This window comes from Triturus cristatus, chromosome 7, assembly GCF_964204655.1.
Source record: "Triturus cristatus chromosome 7, aTriCri1.1, whole genome shotgun sequence".
Taxonomy (NCBI): domain Eukaryota; kingdom Metazoa; phylum Chordata; class Amphibia; order Caudata; family Salamandridae; genus Triturus; species Triturus cristatus.
The window spans coordinates 948,871,687-948,888,628 of NC_140590.1; the positions used below are offsets into that span (position 1 = coordinate 948,871,687).

General features: G+C 46.8%; 1 protein-coding gene across 6 annotated transcripts in view; it reads left to right on the forward strand.

The window, feature by feature from the left end:
* The window catches only part of MYOT (myotilin), a 476,183-nt gene that overhangs the window by 44,302 nt on the left and 414,939 nt on the right, over nt 1–16,942 (forward strand). For 2 of the 6 annotated variants that reach the window (XM_085617967.1, XM_085617970.1), the window contains one exon: nt 15,746–15,874. The exons of the other annotated variants lie outside the window; for them this stretch is intronic. The gene's annotated coding sequence lies outside the window, so the exon portion shown is untranslated. Of the gene's footprint in view, nt 1–15,745; nt 15,875–16,942 lie in introns of those variants that run through there. 6 annotated transcript variants of the gene reach the window in all.

A 16,942-nucleotide genomic window follows, 5' to 3' on the forward strand; every position in this document is an offset into this window, starting at 1 on the left:
TACACATAAGCCTGTCTGGGAGGTGGGTACACCTCCCTGTGACAGGAAACCTATTGTCCAGGCCTACCCTGCCGGAGTTTTGGTCAGCAGCAGGAGGCCAGACCCGTGTCTGTGGCTGCAGCATCCATTTTGTGATGCCAGGGCTCTGTTAGATTTCTACCAGGTGTACCAGTACTGCCATGTCTCTTCCTCTAGAAGGGTGGGATCATATCCTCACATCAAGAACTGATGTGGGGGTATGATTCCAATGTGTTTGACACCAAACCCAACATGTTTCCGTGCAGCCAGTCCAAAATTAGCATTAACCGTTTAAGATATAATGCACTTAAGAGTATATGGTCAGGCTGCACCACTGACCACCCTGGAGAAGAGATTCCGAGGGCTGCAGAGGGGCTCAGCTCATGTTTGGGCACCCTCTCACATATAACCAAGCACTCTGCTTTCAGAATTGTTAAGGCCTGCCATAGGAGTGACTGATAGGTTCGTATGTGCAGTGATAGGTGAGGTATAATGAACCTATACCTCAGTAAAGGGTGCATGCAGCACCTTACCCAGGCTGCAGTAGCAGACCTGTGGTGTCATTTTGGGTGGCTTTCCAGGGGTGGCATAATATCTGCTTCAGCCCCTGGTAGGCCTCTGTGGTACCTATGCCCTGGGTACATAGTATACCATATACTAGGGACTCACCGGGGTACCTCAGGATCCAATCTGTGGTGTACCTAAAGTACATGCAATCAATTTAGAGAGGAAGTACCTAGGCTGGGGCCCTGAATAGCAGGGTCCCAGCCAAACTAATGTCGAAAAACAGTGAAACACCAGCAAAAAGTGGGGAGAAACCTGTGAAGCAGATCCTACTCTCCTACATTTACTGCTTCTGGTTCTTGGCTTGGACAGTACATATATGGCAGTGGAGAGCCCAAGCCTATTGAAAAATGCACTGGCATTCATACTTGCATGAGAAATAAATATCTGGCTGTCCAATTAGTTCTGACATGTTGTCATTTGAGATAGGCAGAAGAAAATGTAAATACTTTAAAAAAAAATATGTGGTCTGTAATGGGATTAGCCATAGACTTGTGGTTGCCTGGGGCTTGTTGTGCTCCAGGAAGAGGACTATCACTCTGTGGATTTTTACCTGGATGTTGCTGGCCTGCAGTCGTGGCCCGGCCCAGTGCTTAATTTGAGATGGAGCTTTCTGGTGCTGAGCACTGCACTTCATTGGTTTCTGGTGCTCAGTTCCGGCACCTAATTGTCAACACCATACTTAGGGCAGTCTGCCACAAGGTGGCACTGCTCAAGTAATTTAGAGATGAGAAGTATAACAGTTATTTAGGAAAACAAAAGACATAAAAAATTACTAATACCTGCCTCCCCAGCCATTCCTTTAGCTTTGGGGACCTGGAATAATCTGAACTGTTGCATTTACATGCGAAAGAGATAGTTAGTAGTTGTTTTGGCAGCAATGACGAGGGTGATGGGTGGTGCAAGCTGCAGTGGCCTCCTGGTCAGAGCCCTGGCACTTAATATTTGACAAATTAAGCACTGCTGGGCCCTAAGCACTCTCCAAGGGCTGGTTAGCTGGCCTCCTGTCTTTGAGTTCCCAGGGACAGAAAGGATCTCCCTTTTTCCACAAGTTCATCCTAACGTATGCAGTAATCACACTATGCAGAGGAGTGTGCTTGTAAAGATGTGCGGCCCACCTGGGGTGCTGTAATGTGAGGAGTGCTGGAGACATTTGCCGAGTCTGAGGGATCCGAGCTTGCAGCCAGAAACCTCTGCTTATTCACACTTTTTAGCGTGTGGTGTCTGAGGGGTTTTGGGGGACATTTGCCGAGTCTACGGAACTCGAGCTGGAAGTTTGGACTGTCTCCGACCTCCAGATTGGGAGGAAGACAGTGCCAGACATCACAGCCTCTGTCTGAGGTCAACGGCTCCCTCCCCTGGACCCACTCCACAAGGCACTCCATTGTTGGTAACGTAATACTGGACCGAGTGGTCTCATTGTACCTTGCGTCGCCCTAAAGCTGTCTGCCTGCCTGAAGCAACTGTGACTAACACCTCCGTCTGGGGGAGAAACATTTCTCCAAATTGGAAGTACACCAGCTTCTGTCATCAGTCTTTTGCCTACTGGGGGGAGAGATCCGCACTCGTGAAGGTACCTCAGGGTGTCTTGTCTGCCTAATCCGGATGGACGAAACCAAGTAACTGTTTCCTTCCGCTTAGGTGGTCCTGTCAATCTAATCAAAATGGCGCCAGTGGGTACAAGTGTATCGTTGGCTGGTGTAGTTTGAGTGACTGCAGGGCTGGGGCATGAGGTGTAGGGGAGAACTGTAACTTGACCATTACAAGCAGCGAGGTGAATGTGATATTGGGGTATGTTGTGTTTTAAGCTAATGTGATAGCGGGAAAGTGGAATACCTCTGAACACGCCTGAATATATGTTCTGTTGTTTTGATGTGGGAGGGATAGCTTTGATCATGACAATCTCGGGAAAATATGCACATGGGTTTATGTTGCTTTGAAGGCTTTGTTTGAAGGTTTTTAACTGAATTTATCTTACCTGCATGGACTATATGGTCTTTTACATTCTTTCCACATTTATAGGGAAATATAGGAACATCGAAGGCAAATCAATTGCTTTGATTACATGCCAATGTTCTTGACATTCTTAACAAGTTTGTTGGGGTGTAGATTGAATATGGTCACACACACTAATCTCTGTGCGCCCTTCCTTGTTTTTTATGTTAGCTCTGCCCTAGGTGAGAACTAGGCTTGTTCTTAGGTTGAGCCTAGACAGCACTTGCGCTGTCACTTAGCGATCTGTTGTATATGCTTTGTGGAGTTCGACTCTGCCCATTTCTTGGCATTGCTTTTCATTTGTCTGTCAGTGTCCTTTAAAACTCCTTGCTTGCTAGTGGTCAGTCCTGCCTCTTTGTCCCTCCTTTTTCTTCTATTCCTCCCACAGAGAAGAGACTAAGTACTGCATCATTACGCTATGGTTCTATATCTGTTCTTTGGGGGACTATTTTTTTCTTGGTTTCCTGCTCTGTTACTGTTTGCCTATGTTCAGCTACAGTGCCATAGCTGCTTGCATTTTAATATAGCATTCCTCCATCCCACCTCCTCTTAATGCCACAGTTGTGTTAAAGCTGCCTCCCACGCCATGCCTCCCACTCCCTTGATTGTATTTTTTCAGCCTGGAGCGCATGAGGCATTACAGCCCCTCCCACTCCCCTATGTTAAGCATGGCAGCAGCTTTGAATGCAGCGAGCCTTCGTTATTTTCTGCACGTGCCCACTTGTTTAAACCCTCTGCCTCCACTCATTTGTTGTTCTCCTTACTATAGTCAATGCTTCAAAGTTTATGGTAGCAGGCTACTCCTTTAGGAGGCACGTAAGATTTGTTTTTCTCAATAAAAAGCTTGTAAGTCAAATCAACGCAGCCTCTCGCTTCTTTAAATAAACAGCGCTGATTTGCAAACCTTTATTCTAGTCTAGTCATTTTGTTATCAATGTTTCTCTTTGAAGATGGCTGCCAATGTTGTTCTCTGCTTACATGGCTTACCCGGCTTGCTCCTCTTGTCCATCTTCAATGTCTACAAATATCCCAGACCACGAAGTAGTTGGCAATCACCGATATCTCCTGCAAACACCAACAAACATTGACATGGTTGCGTTGCAGCAGAAATTGTCCCCTCAAGTGCTGAGCTAGTTCCTGGGTGCCAGCTGAGTTCACGCCCATCGGAGTAGCACTAACCACATTGATGAGCGTGCGCTCTTTGGATTAGTAGACACTTTCCAAGGAGATTCGAGGCCTGCCGCACAGGGGAGCTTGTGCGAATCCGGAGGCTGAGGGGTACAGGGAATGTAAACAGCCGGACATGGCAGGGCGCTGGTTGAGTACACTGCATTTTGCGGCGTACTCAACACCGGTTGCATTTATTTTACTAAGTTAATACATCAGAGGAATGTAAATAATATTTAGCTATCATGAACTACGTGATTTGTGTGCTCTGTTCCACTGGTTATGTCCGTTCAGTGTCCATATGAACAAATCCTGCTAAACAGCCTACTGTTTTGCTTCTCTATGTGGCTGTCAGTTTAAGGAAAGTATGAAATGATTGGAACTGCATTAATGTATATAGCTTTACTGTGTAACGAGTGGCTTTCAACTTATAATCGTCCCAAGCATCTTGTTTTTACTGTGTACGAAGGTGGTTTAAGGTTTGTAAACATGTTTTTGGAATTTGTTTTATTTCTCTTACCAACTGCTTTTTTTCTGTGACTTACTTTTGTGTCTGCTCATGTTTCAAAAGCTCAAATGTAACAAGGTGATTTTTACAGGAGGGAATATTTGGGCATTTCATTTAGCCATGCTGCAGGATCGATCTGCCCCAATCTTGCACGAGAAAGCTTTTGTATGTGAAATTCACGATTCTGATCTGTTCATCTCTGGACTTTGAAACTGCAGAAAGTGGTTTATTTTATTTTTCACAGCCAGGATTGACAACTACGTACCAGCGGCGTCACGTAATGCGGAAAATGTATTGCTTGAACCTCCCACTTTCAAGAAGGAAAGATCGATGGCCCAATCCTTTTCAGGCAACGCGGTGAGAATCTGAAACTCACTTCCGCCTCAGCTCCGGACCACCACCTCTTCCCAGGCCTTCAAAACTGACCTCAAAGTTCTTCTCCTTCAAAGACACTTCCAAATTTAATTCACGCCCTCTCTATTATCTGAAGGAAGTCCTTCCATTATGGGAAGTTCTGTTCTCCATGACTATAGAAGTGCCTTCCCAGTGTGTTATTGTGGTTAGAGTGTCTGCCATTTATTGCAGTATTATACCTCTACTTGTACTTTATACGCTTTTTGTAACATGCACACGTGTCACTTTTTCCTCTTGTAACGTATCGTTTGCTACCTCTTGTATTTTGTTTGCTCTTGATACATGCACAATTGTCACTATTGCCTCATGTAACGTAACATTTGCTTTTGCTACATGCTCACTTGTAATTTTCTCCTCATGTATCATTACTGTTCCTATTGTGAAGCGCTCTGACACCTTCGGGTAAAGTCCGCGCTATATAAAAAAGCATTAAATAAATAAATAAAAACTATGGTTAGTGTCACCCAGTGCGGTAACTCATGGTGTCACCCGTGCAGTCCGCATCCCCTTAGTGACGCCACTGCACTGGGTGACACCAACCCTAGTGACGCCACTGTCACTGATCAAGTCAGTGGCATTGATCAGCCGAGTCTGAGGAGGAATAGCAGATGACAGAAGGGTCCGTTTCCATATGTCGCTAATTTGATACAAAAAACGAGAGCAGAGAAACGCCAGCGAGGGGTTTTGAATGACCGAGCCTTAACATCGAAGATGACACAGGGAGACCGTGATTGCTCCAGCTTCGAGCTCTAAGGTTGGCAGGTTTAGAGGCACATGTGGCTGAGTCATGGCCCTGGGACAAGTCAAAAGTAGACGGATATCTCAAATATTTACTCAATCTTTTCACAGTTTCTAAATAGTACATTGTTTTTTATAACGCATAGCTGCATTTTATAATCATTGGAATTGCACATTGTAATGTACTTAATTGCAGATTTCAGAAGCATGGAAGACTAAAATTGGCTCTTGGGATTCTAACCCATAACTTACAAAACACCGCATCTTACTGCCATACATTCAACTCACTTAGCCATTCGGCCAGAAATTAGTTTGTAATCTTTTTTAAATATGTATTTCCGTTAAAATCTCTGACAAACAAAGGGAAACGATTTAAAACTGAAATATAGGAATTATGGCGGGTACATTGGCACCAGAGCTCTGTAGTGGTGACAGACTGATCCGTGGCGGGTTACCAGCGGAAGCGTAGCCTCGAGTAACAGCCACACCCACTGGTTACTGTGGTCTGGGAACTGCCTCGAGCGGCTAGCTCTCTTTTGTTTCTACCTTTTGGTTACTCCGGCCTCGTGCGCATGCGATACACGTCACTCATGCAAGTAGTGAACTGCCGATTTCAGGAACGGAACCGAAACCCAATGGTGCTGGAATTATTTTCAGTGTTGGTGCTGCCATCGATGTTTCAGCACTGAAGTTGTAGGGAATGTGAAAAACAAAGTGTCACACAAAGAACAATACAAAATTTTCTAGCTATCGCGACAAGAATTTTAGATTCTATTAAGGACACGGAGGCGAGGATTATGCTTTCTCTATTTCTTTACTGAACTCAGCAGCCAATGAGAAATAAACTTACAATGAATAAAAACATTACAACCCATGAGGCTTTGAACCACGCCTCCTCGTACCAACCAATGGCAATCAGACAAAGTATACATAACAGAGAGACACTTCCTTGTCTTCCTCTTTCTTTGCAAATACCAGTCTATAAGTCCGAACGAAAAAACAGCACAGGAACTTCAACTCTCAACGGAGAGAAAAACAGAGTCTGTAGGATTCTCAACAGAGAATATAGTCACCCAGTCCATAGAACACCATCTTCTCAAAGGGAAATCCAAATCCCAGCGGAGCAACGCTGCAGGTCTTGACAAAGCCCTTCCGCAGATCCGAGAGCCACTCCTCGCCCCCGGGAAAAATCATCTCCAGTCGGAGCACCACTTCAATTCTTGTTAGAATCATTTCCTGGAAAAAGAAATAAGGTTGAAAAAGGGGGGAATCCACAACCTAATTCTTTAAGGGTGGGCAATAATCTGTTATGCATATAGTAGTCATATAACTAAACATTAGTTACTACAGTCCCAACGGGTGGGATAATCCTCGCCTCCGTGTCCTTAATAGAATCTAAAATTCTTGTCGCGATAGCTAGAAAATTTTGTATTCTATGGCAGGACCGGAGGCTTCTGATTATGCTGGTTCAAAGCTCATCAATAACAACAGAAGAAACATGAGGTATAGGCTTGTAATAAAACATTTTGAACATAGAATCTGTAGACCAATCAGCTGCTCTCAGGATATCCTCCAACCGAGAGCCCAACAAATAAGCTTTAGAGGCCATGGCTCCCCTAGTGGAATGAGCACCATAGACATCGACATCAATGCCCGCTTCAGACATCACCCACCTAACCCACCTGGCCAAGGTGGCCGCTGATACCGGTTTATAAGGTTTTTGAATAGCAATTAACAACTGCCCTAAAGGCTCAGATCTGTGGGTAAGCGTGCGTTCCTCATAGGTTTTCAAACAATGCAAAACACATAACTTATTATTGTGAGGGAAAGCAGGATACTCTACCGAACGTGACATCGTCTTAGTCCGCCTCGTGATGACAAAAGAGACTCCCTGTGGAGAAAACATTCTGCCCGCCAGATCCAGAGCTCGCCCATCCGAGACTCGGCGGCAGGAAATCAGACATAATAGCATAGTGAGCTTGGCCGATAATTGCTTTAATGAAAGTTGTGGATTGTCCGGCCAAGATTCCAATAAAGAGAGTACCTTGGAAACATCCCATAGGGTCGAATACCTGGGTCTTGGGGGGTTGGCCACTCTAATCCCTTTAAGAAGCTTGCACACTAGGGGATGCATCCCCACCGGCTTACCGTCAAGAGAATCATGACCGGCCGAGATCGCTGACCTGAAATTATTAACTGACCTGTAGGCCAGCCCCGATTCCGCGCACACCGACAGGAAATTCAAAATCTCCGTCACATCTGATCCCACGGGATCCACCTTCCGTTGAAGGCACCAACCCACCCATCGTTTCCATGAAGCCGAATATCGCTTCCGGGTGGATGGAGCCCAAGCCTGTCGCATAAAGCCGGCAGCCGCCTGTGAAAGGCCTGCAATGCTCTCGTGTCTCCCGAGAGCGTCCACACCATGAGAGGAAGTTGGTTCTGCAGGATCAGCGGGTGGCACTCCCCCACTGGGTCCTGGAGAATCGTCGGGAAAATCGGGAGCTGAAATGGAAGATCCACAGACAACTCCAATAGTGTGGGAAACCACGACTGAGTCCTCCACAACGGCGTCACCAACACTACTGAAGCCGTCTGGCGGCGGACAAAGGCCGCCACTCTCGGAATCAGGGCGAACGGAGGAAAGGCATAATTCCTCTGTTGGCCCCAATGCTGAAGGAACGCGTCCGTTCCCAATGCCAGCGGGTCCGGTCTCCAGCTGAAGAACAACGGAATCTGTGCGTTGAGGCGAGAGGCAAAAAGGTCTATTGTGCAAGGGCCTCGCATACTCATGATCTCCGCAAACAGCGGGGGATGAAGCTTCCAATCGCTGTAATCGCGCAGGAACCTGGAGTTCCAGTCCGCCACCTGGTTGAGCTTGCCCGGGAGATATTCCGCTATGACCGTAATCTTGTGATTGAGGCAGAAGTGCCAGAACTCCTTGACAATGTTGACCAACATCTGGGACTTCGTCCCCCCTAACCGATTGATATATCTCACTGCTGAGACATTGTCCATCCGGAGGAGGATGCAACAATTGCTCTTCAGGGGAGATATCGATCGTATCGCAAACGAACCCGCTAACAGCTCGAGGCAGTTGATGTGCAGCCTTAACTCGTCGGCAGACCACCGTCCGCCTGTGGCAAAGTCTCCACACCGAGCACCCCAGCCCCAGCGGCTGCCGTCGGATTCTATAATGACATCCGGAGCGGCGCCAAAAATCGCCCGTCCGTTCCAGGCCGACATGTGCTCCAGCCACCACTGAAGCTCCTCTCGAGCGTCTAGAGATAATGGAACGAGGTGATCGTAATGAAACCTCCGCTGGAGGTAGTGTATCTTGAGTCGCTGAAGAGCCCGATAGTGAAGGGGACCCGGGAAAATGGCCTGAATGGAAGAGGCCAATAGGCCTACGATCCGTGCCAAAACTCTCAAGGAAATCATTTCTTTGGACAAGACAGATTTGATCTCCCGCTTGATAGACCTGATCTTGGGCAGAGGGAGAAGAAGTTGAGCTGAGACCGAATTTATTTGAAAGCCCAAGAATTCCATCTGTTGGTTCGGAACCATCATGGACTTCGAGCGATTGATGACGAACCCCAGATCCTGTAAAAGGGACACTGTCCACCCTAAGTGTGTGAGCAGTAGATCCCGGTTTTGGGCCAGGAGTAGCATGTCGTCGAGGTAGACAATCATGCGCACTCCCCATTCTCGCAACCGAGAGACCACCGGTTTCAGGAGTTTCGTGAAGACCCACGGGGCCGACGATAGACCGAAGGGAAGGGAAAGATATCGGTACCATTGTCCCTTCCATTGAAGCTGAAGGAATTTCTGATGAGAGGGACAAATGGGGACCGTAAGATAAGCATCCTTCAAGTCCAACCGGACCATCCAATCCTTTTCCAGCAGCAGGTCTCTGAGGAGATGGATGCCCTCCATCTTGAAGTGCCGGTAGACTACAAAGGGGTTGAAATCTCTGAGGTTCAACACTAACCTCTGACCTCCTCCCTTCTTTTGCACCAAAAAGACGTTGCTGCAAAACCCTCCGGGAACGAAAGGTCCTACGGCAATGGCCTGTTTGTCCAAAAGCTCTTGCAGTTCGGAGTCTATAAAATTCCGTTCTAGAAGGGAAAAATGGAGAGGTCGCGGAGGACCCAGTTGACCTGGTGGGTCCAGCAGCTCTATCTGGTAACCCTGAACTGTCTGCAAAACCCAAACATCTGTGGTGAGGTGAGCCCAATTCACAACAAAGTGTAACAATCTGCCCCCCAGGGGAATCTCTGGGTACACAGGACTTACCAGAAGACTGGGACTCAAAGTGTTTGTGGCCGCGGTTGACACCTCGATTGAAGCGGCCCCTGTATCCACGTGATCTGGATGGGTAGAAACCAGCCTGCTCAGGCTCTTGGGTATAGCCTCGGCGTCTGGGTGCGAAACCTCGCTGAGGACTGGGATTTGAATAGCGGCCGGTCGAGCGTCCTCTACCACGCCCGGCCCTACCAGAGACCTGGTGAAATACTTTCTTCAAGGATGATTGGGACTTGTCGAGAGAGGCAAAAGTGTTCACAAATTTTGCAATGTCCTTCACGAATTTGTCACCAAAAAGTTGACCCTCTGCCAATGGACCCGGCTCCGCCGTGGCTAATTCCACCAGTTGCGGGTCGATCCTTAAAAGGACTGACTTGCGCCGCTCAGAAGCCAAGGCGCAATTGGCATTGCCCAGCATACATATCGCTCTCTGAGCCCATCCTGCGAGCACCTCAGGGTGGATGGCCGCCCCCGTCTCTTTCGCCTGTAGGGCCAACTCAAGAATTTTAGCTAAGGGGCCCGCAAGGTCAAGAACCTTATCTTGACACGCCCGAAGGGCGCGATCGATGCCCTTCTTGGGGTCTTTCTTATATTTTTTAAGGAAAGTGGTCATGGAGGAGTCAATGTCGGGAGTGATAGCTACTTTATGGGGCAGGTCGGGACGCGGGCATTCAGACTTCAGGCGGGCCCTCACCTCTTTGTCAAAGCTCTTCCTTAAATGAGTCTGCATGTAGTCAGCCACCGCTGATGGTGGGACCCAGTCCGCAGATCGGGGGTGTACAATATCCGATGGATCGAAAAGGAAGGGAGAGGGTTGGGCCGGGGGAGAGGAAGAGTGTTTGCGCTTCTTTGTGCGTTTACGCGGTCTAGACTCCCTTGAAGAGTCGGTGTCAGTATCAGGACCTGAGGTGGTGTCTACCACTGGGATGGGAGAGGAAGGCTTAGGCGGGAGGGCCGGGGCGTCAGCCAGGACCTGCTCATTAGACTTGTAGAGTTTGGAATACGAGTGGGCGTGCGGCCAAGGAATACCAAGGGGCTCGGAAGGAGAGGGGGGTATCGGAACAGGACCAGTGCCAGCCGGGGAAGGGATCGGGGCAACCAGACGATCCAATCTCTGAGCAATAGGCAACAAGGCGGAGGAGAGCGCCTTGTCCAACTTGGCATCCAATTTTTTATCAATTAAATCTTCCATGGAATCGTCATAATAGTACTCATCATCCCCCTGGTCCTCACACGCAGCCACCTCCTCCTGGTAGAACTCACAGTCTGCCATGTCTCCAGTGAATATATTGTATTCAATCACAAAATCCCCAGAGGGAAGCTCAATAATCCAACCCCAACCTCCACAGGTAAGGGTGTCAAGGTGGGAGCAAAGCCGGGGCAAAAGGGAGCCAGGGAGTACATACAATCCCCACAGGGATTACAAAGTAAAGCTGCACCAACCAGGAGTAGTGGGGGGGAGAACCCCTCCAGCCTGGGTGAGCACAAGTTCCAAAAATTATTTGTATGGCCACACGGCCGGTAGTGAAGGGAGTAATCGCCCACACAACAGTCCAAAAGTCAAGCGCTGCACTTGTAAAGCCTTAATTTCTACACCGGCCCGTACTCCACTCCCGTTTCGCCTGCTGCGTCAATCCCCACTTCAGCCCGGGGCAGGGCGTCTTTACCGGCACTTTCAGGGAGTCGCGCGCGTGTCAGCGAGCGTGCGTGCTCCCGAGGCGCACGCCGGAAGCCGTTCTGGCCTCGGCGTGCGACTCGCTCCCTGGAGGGGGGGGCCAAATCCCTCCGATCGCTCGCCGCGATCCGAATGCAGCGCGGGGACAATGGGGCGAAAGGAACAGGAAAGCACAAAGCACAACACGCGCTGGACCCTACCGGAGAGGAAAACCTTCAAAAACACCAACGCGCCTAGAATTCAGAGCGCGATCGAGGCGCCCACGGACCCCTCGCTTCGAGAGCAAGCCCTCGCCAAGCATGCAGGTACAGCCTGAAAACACGAGCAATCTGCTAAATAAAGGAACGAAAAACAAATGCCTGACAAAGCGGCACAGAGTCAAAGAATACAAAAGAGAGAGACACTTATCTTGACTGCGGAGCAGCAAAGAAAGAGGAAGACAAGGAAGTGTCTCTCTGTTATGTATACTTTGTCTGATTGCCATTGGTTGGTACGAGGAGGCGTGGTTCAAAGCCTCATGGGTTGTAATGTTTTTATTCATTGTAAGTTTATTTCTCATTGGCTGCTGAGTTCAGTAAAGAAATAGAGAAAGCATAATCGGAAGCCTCCGGTCCTGCCATAGAATCTTGTCTTTCTGCTAAATAACCATTTCTACCTCCCCGCCCACTCTCCTCTGCACATTTTTAGATCTCCTCCCCTTTCCCTTATTTTATTCCCTCTCGTGCCCTCGCCTCTGCCCTGCCTCCGCTGGGTTCTTCCCTCGTGTCTCCTCAGCAAACTCTACACTTGTACTGTTAGTAACCTGCACTCTCCGTACTGCACAGCCGTGGTGTGCTGTCCCTACCTGGGCTTCGGGAGAGGGGCTCCCCCGTGCAGGCTGGTCAACGGGCGGGGGTCCCATTATTTTGCATTTTGGTGTCACCCCATGTGATGGTGTCACCCGGTGCGGTCTGCACCCCCGCACTACCCTAGTGACGCCACTGCTACGTACTGTCGCTTTATGGTAGCACTGTATGTATGTGGCTCCATAGAACAGTGGAAACATTTGTAAAATGGCCCTATGATTCCCAAATAGATTCAACACAACTTGCAGTCTTATAAACCATGTAATTGACCCACATGTGTATCACTCATCGGAAATGGCATGCAGGTTTGTAATTTGCAGGGCCACTTGAATTATGCTATTCTGCGGCTGCAGCGATTTTCACTGTTATGTATTTGTTGCTTTTGCCACGTAATCCATTAGCTGCTGCGTAATCGGCAGATTTGAGCAAAAAACTATTTTTGTTTCTAGCTCAAACATATCAAAAGCTACAAAAAATATAGCGACACACCTTAACGCTTTTCGCTAAATTGACTAGTCATCTCTAAGTTGCTTATTGCTTTATTTGGGTGTTAAATTGAAACTAATAAGGTGCACTCTATTCCCAGACACTGTTACCAGGTGTGAAAATGGCAAAATAATGAAGTAATGTGCCGCATTTTGCCACGTGATTTGCCTTTTCTAACCGTATAATTTGTTCAACCCTGCCACGTAATTTTGTCTTCCTCCACCACTTAATTCCAGTGGCCCTGGTCATTTGTCAAAATGTGACATGGTATTTCAAATGGATAATACATTACCTGCTTCCACTCAAAGTGTATTTGGCATTGTATCTGCCTCCCTCAAGACATCCTGAAGCTAAACCCTTGAAGGCTTGACTACTTAAAAAGAGGATCAAAGATTTCGAAAGGATGAAAACCATTTCAACATTTGACCAGCTGCTGAACAGATCTAAAAATTAACCCTAATCTGAAGGAATCTGTTTTTTCAGGATTATCATTGAAAATTGTGGTTTTGATTCACTCTATTCTAAACAGCAACGGCTTCAAACATAAATTGGCTTACCGGGGTCGCTTGTCTTTTTCTTTTGTTGCCACTTGGCTGTTTTTTTTCTATTGAAAGAACCTATGCTATACAGTTTTTTGTATTCACTCACATCTCCATTGCCTTCTACTAGCACAGGCTGCCCATTTATTTCGTGTGCATTGGTTCATAGTTTGAACAGCACAGTCTTCCTGTTTTTTCATGCTTAAATTGTTCATCCTTTGAACAACACATGCTTGCTGGAAATAACAAGTCTTCATGGTGCCCAAATAATTGCCCCATTATTTTATCGACCCAGGGTGAATGAAAACGGCTGATCGCTGCATTGGAATGTCTGATACTGTTCCTCTTTGGTAAAAGTCCCGTTAACCCACTCTGCTATCCTATTATATTTCCAACATGTTAAAAATCACACTAAATAACTCCTCGTTCAAGCGTGTCGTTTTTGTAAAGCACTTTTAATTGTGAAGTTCTTTTTGCAGTTCCCACCACAGTCTAGCAGATCCACAGCATGTAAAAACAATGTTGTTGTTAAATAGTTCATGGCATTTCTATTATCGGCTTTATAAATAAGGATGAGTGTAGGTACTGGTAATTTATCCCAATACTTTCAGGTTACCCACAGACCTGGTAATTTCAGATTATGCAGAGATCGCAGAAGCAAGCACTAAAGCACCGGCACACATTCTATTTTGTGTTTTACTTGTGACATGAAGAAAGAGAAGGGCTCTCGCTCCTGTCTCCGGGTACCTGCTGAGCAGGGTCGGTACTCCCCTGGTCATTGTGCCTAAAATGGACAAACGCTTTGTCTGTCAAAGGACAGAACCTCTGCATTAGCAGCCTGGGGGTAGTTGGGTCCTCGTGTTAACAATCCATCCAGCACCATGGTCATTTCACCCATTCAGCCTGCTGCCCACTGCTTTTTCGTTGGAGTAATCTGTGATTCACCCCCCCCCCCCCAATTCTCACTAACTAAGCTATGCCGTTCCTCAAATCCCTGCACTTTTCCATGTTGATCTTGATTTCCTCCCCACCCCCTAGCTCATCCATGTATCACCCAACCCTGCCACACAGGTTTTTTTTATTTTTTATTCTGACTCCTTTCCGGTCACGGCCACCTGCTACTCTGTTGATGGCATCCCTTCCCGCTCGGTCATATTCTGTTTTAAAAAAACACATTTTTCTTTTCTTTTTTGGAGGGCTCCAAAAGCTCCTACTTCCTAAGTCCACTCCTGTTTTTCTTTCATTTGCTGTGTGCATATGCTTTTTTTTTTAAATTCACCACTCCAAGATGGACATCTGCTATCTTGAAATTGTATGTAAGGTGACGCATGTGCGCTTGTATGTGATCACGTTGCAACAGCTTGTTTAATAGGCTGTTCAATACTCTACTGATGCAGTCTCACACAGTGTTATAGTGCTGTTACAGAGGCACTTATCTTTCTCCTCTGTGCATTACAAAGCCTCAGAATGTGACCATAAAGGTTTCCGAAGGCAAGCATGTATTCCTGAAACCGACTGCATGACCCAGTGTGTAGTAATTGTATAGCTCTTCAATCCCTAGTTAAGGGCTGTTTTTCAACAGACTGCTCTTCAAGAGCAAGCTGAACAGATGCCAAAGGTAGAAAGTCCTTAAATCTGATGGGAGGTAATTCTGTAGTCTAGAACTCATCACGAAGATTGTACGGCCTTCATTAGATATTGATTTAAAAATTGCCCCTTCCATATTTATCTTTACGAACTGGGGTCTGCGAATACGAGTTTTGTTTTTGCGAATGTACAGAGATGTGAGCATTTAGGGGTCACCATCACCTATGACGAATAGCACTTAACTTTACTGTGTCATTCACGTCAGACCTATATAGGACTAGCTTTCTTCCAACTGTACAAGGGATGCTGAATGTGCTAACAAACACTAGTGACCCATGCTCCATTGACTGCACATACATATAATCTACAAAACATAATTCCACATCACATTCACAACACAAAATTAAACAGCACACCACATAATTATAACTCTACTGCATAACCGTTCACAACCCAAAAACCAATACAACGTAATTACTCTCCATAACACGCAATCCTACTCCACAAAATTCCTATACACTAAATGCCACATATTTCCTATCCACATAATTCCACTGCACTACACACCACATCCATCCACTTCACTCCAAAACACATAAGTAAAAAACATTTACATTTACAATGCCAATAGCTCGAACTCTCGCAAAAGCGAGATCTATTGCATTGAAAATGCTAGTTTATTACTGTTGTTATTGTTCCTGTAGGTAGCCTCTGTTTTCGAGGCATTGACTAAGGAAATTGGCTGCTTCAAAGTAGGCTTCCTTAAATGTAGAGTTCCTTCTTTTCTGTTGTTTTTTTGCAGAATTATATACCGCGAACTCGACCCAAAGGTAATGGAGCGCTTTACATGAGCACTGGTAACGTTACACATTCATTTTTTTTTTGTTCTTTTTTTTTCTTTCAGTAAGCATGGGGAGATTAAGTGATTTGTCCAGAATCCCAGGATGTGGACTCGACCCCGAGGCTCGGACCTTGGTTTCCCGCACCAAAGTCGTCAATCTAGTCGTCAGACCACTTCCTCTCCCTGAGGAAGGTAGGCTATCACACAAAAACTCTCTAGGGTGGAAGATCTAATATTTTAGGAGAGAGTTCTTATCTGTTGGCATCCGGTAAAGAGTGGTGCTGCAGTCTCCATTTACACATTTGATCGTGAGGTACAGGAAGGGGATGGCTTTGTTATCATATGTATATGTAAAACGTAAGGTATTCTGAATGGGCCCCAACACTTGACAAATTCTTCTAGTGAATCTTATAGTTTTATTGCTCAGTAGCTAAGATGAAATTTGTCCCAACCAGGCCATTCTGCAGGAAAAAAGAAAACTGCCTTTGCCCTGTGGTTTTTAGCAACAAAGTGCCCGATCACTTCACCTCTATCACTGTTGTACAATCCACGATTACGCAATCCGTGTGTCAAGATATTGATTTTCTGAAACTTTATTTAATTGTATGGTGCTATTCAGTTTTACCTAACCTAAAGCAGGAATCGTATTTTTGTTAGACGCACAAGAATGCTGTAGCAATTAATATCATCAAAAAATGACACATTGCACAAGTTGTAAGCTGGAGGTCGTGCAAATTCCATTACTTAAAAAATGTCATGGAAATACTTTTAAATTCACCTACTAGCGAAAAGTGCACATCACCAAACCAAAAAACTTGCAACGCAGTTAGAACAAAGTGTGACAGAACTGCTACAAAGTTATTGTCAAAGTCCCTGGCAGAAGAATGCAGTAGAGGGAAAAACTGTAACTCAAGCTCTTCCTGCCCTTAGGGGGGTGATTAGGATGGTGGGCGGACTTTAGTCCGCCCGCCATCCTCGCGGTGCTGGGACAGGCCACCAGACATGCGGCGGTCCCGCACCGCTAATTAGGATGCGACTGCCACCCTAGCGGTTGCATTCCGCATATTTCACATTGCGTCGGGTGGTGCTTACAGCAGCGCCCGCCGCAATGCCAAATTGCCATGTTGTGCATTCCCATTTACAACATGGCAGGCACCACGCGGTGCCTGCCACCTTGTGCATGGGAATGGAGGGGGGCACCATGGGTACCCCCCAAGAGCACCCCCCACCCCCCGGGGGGGCCCGCAACAGTCCCCCATT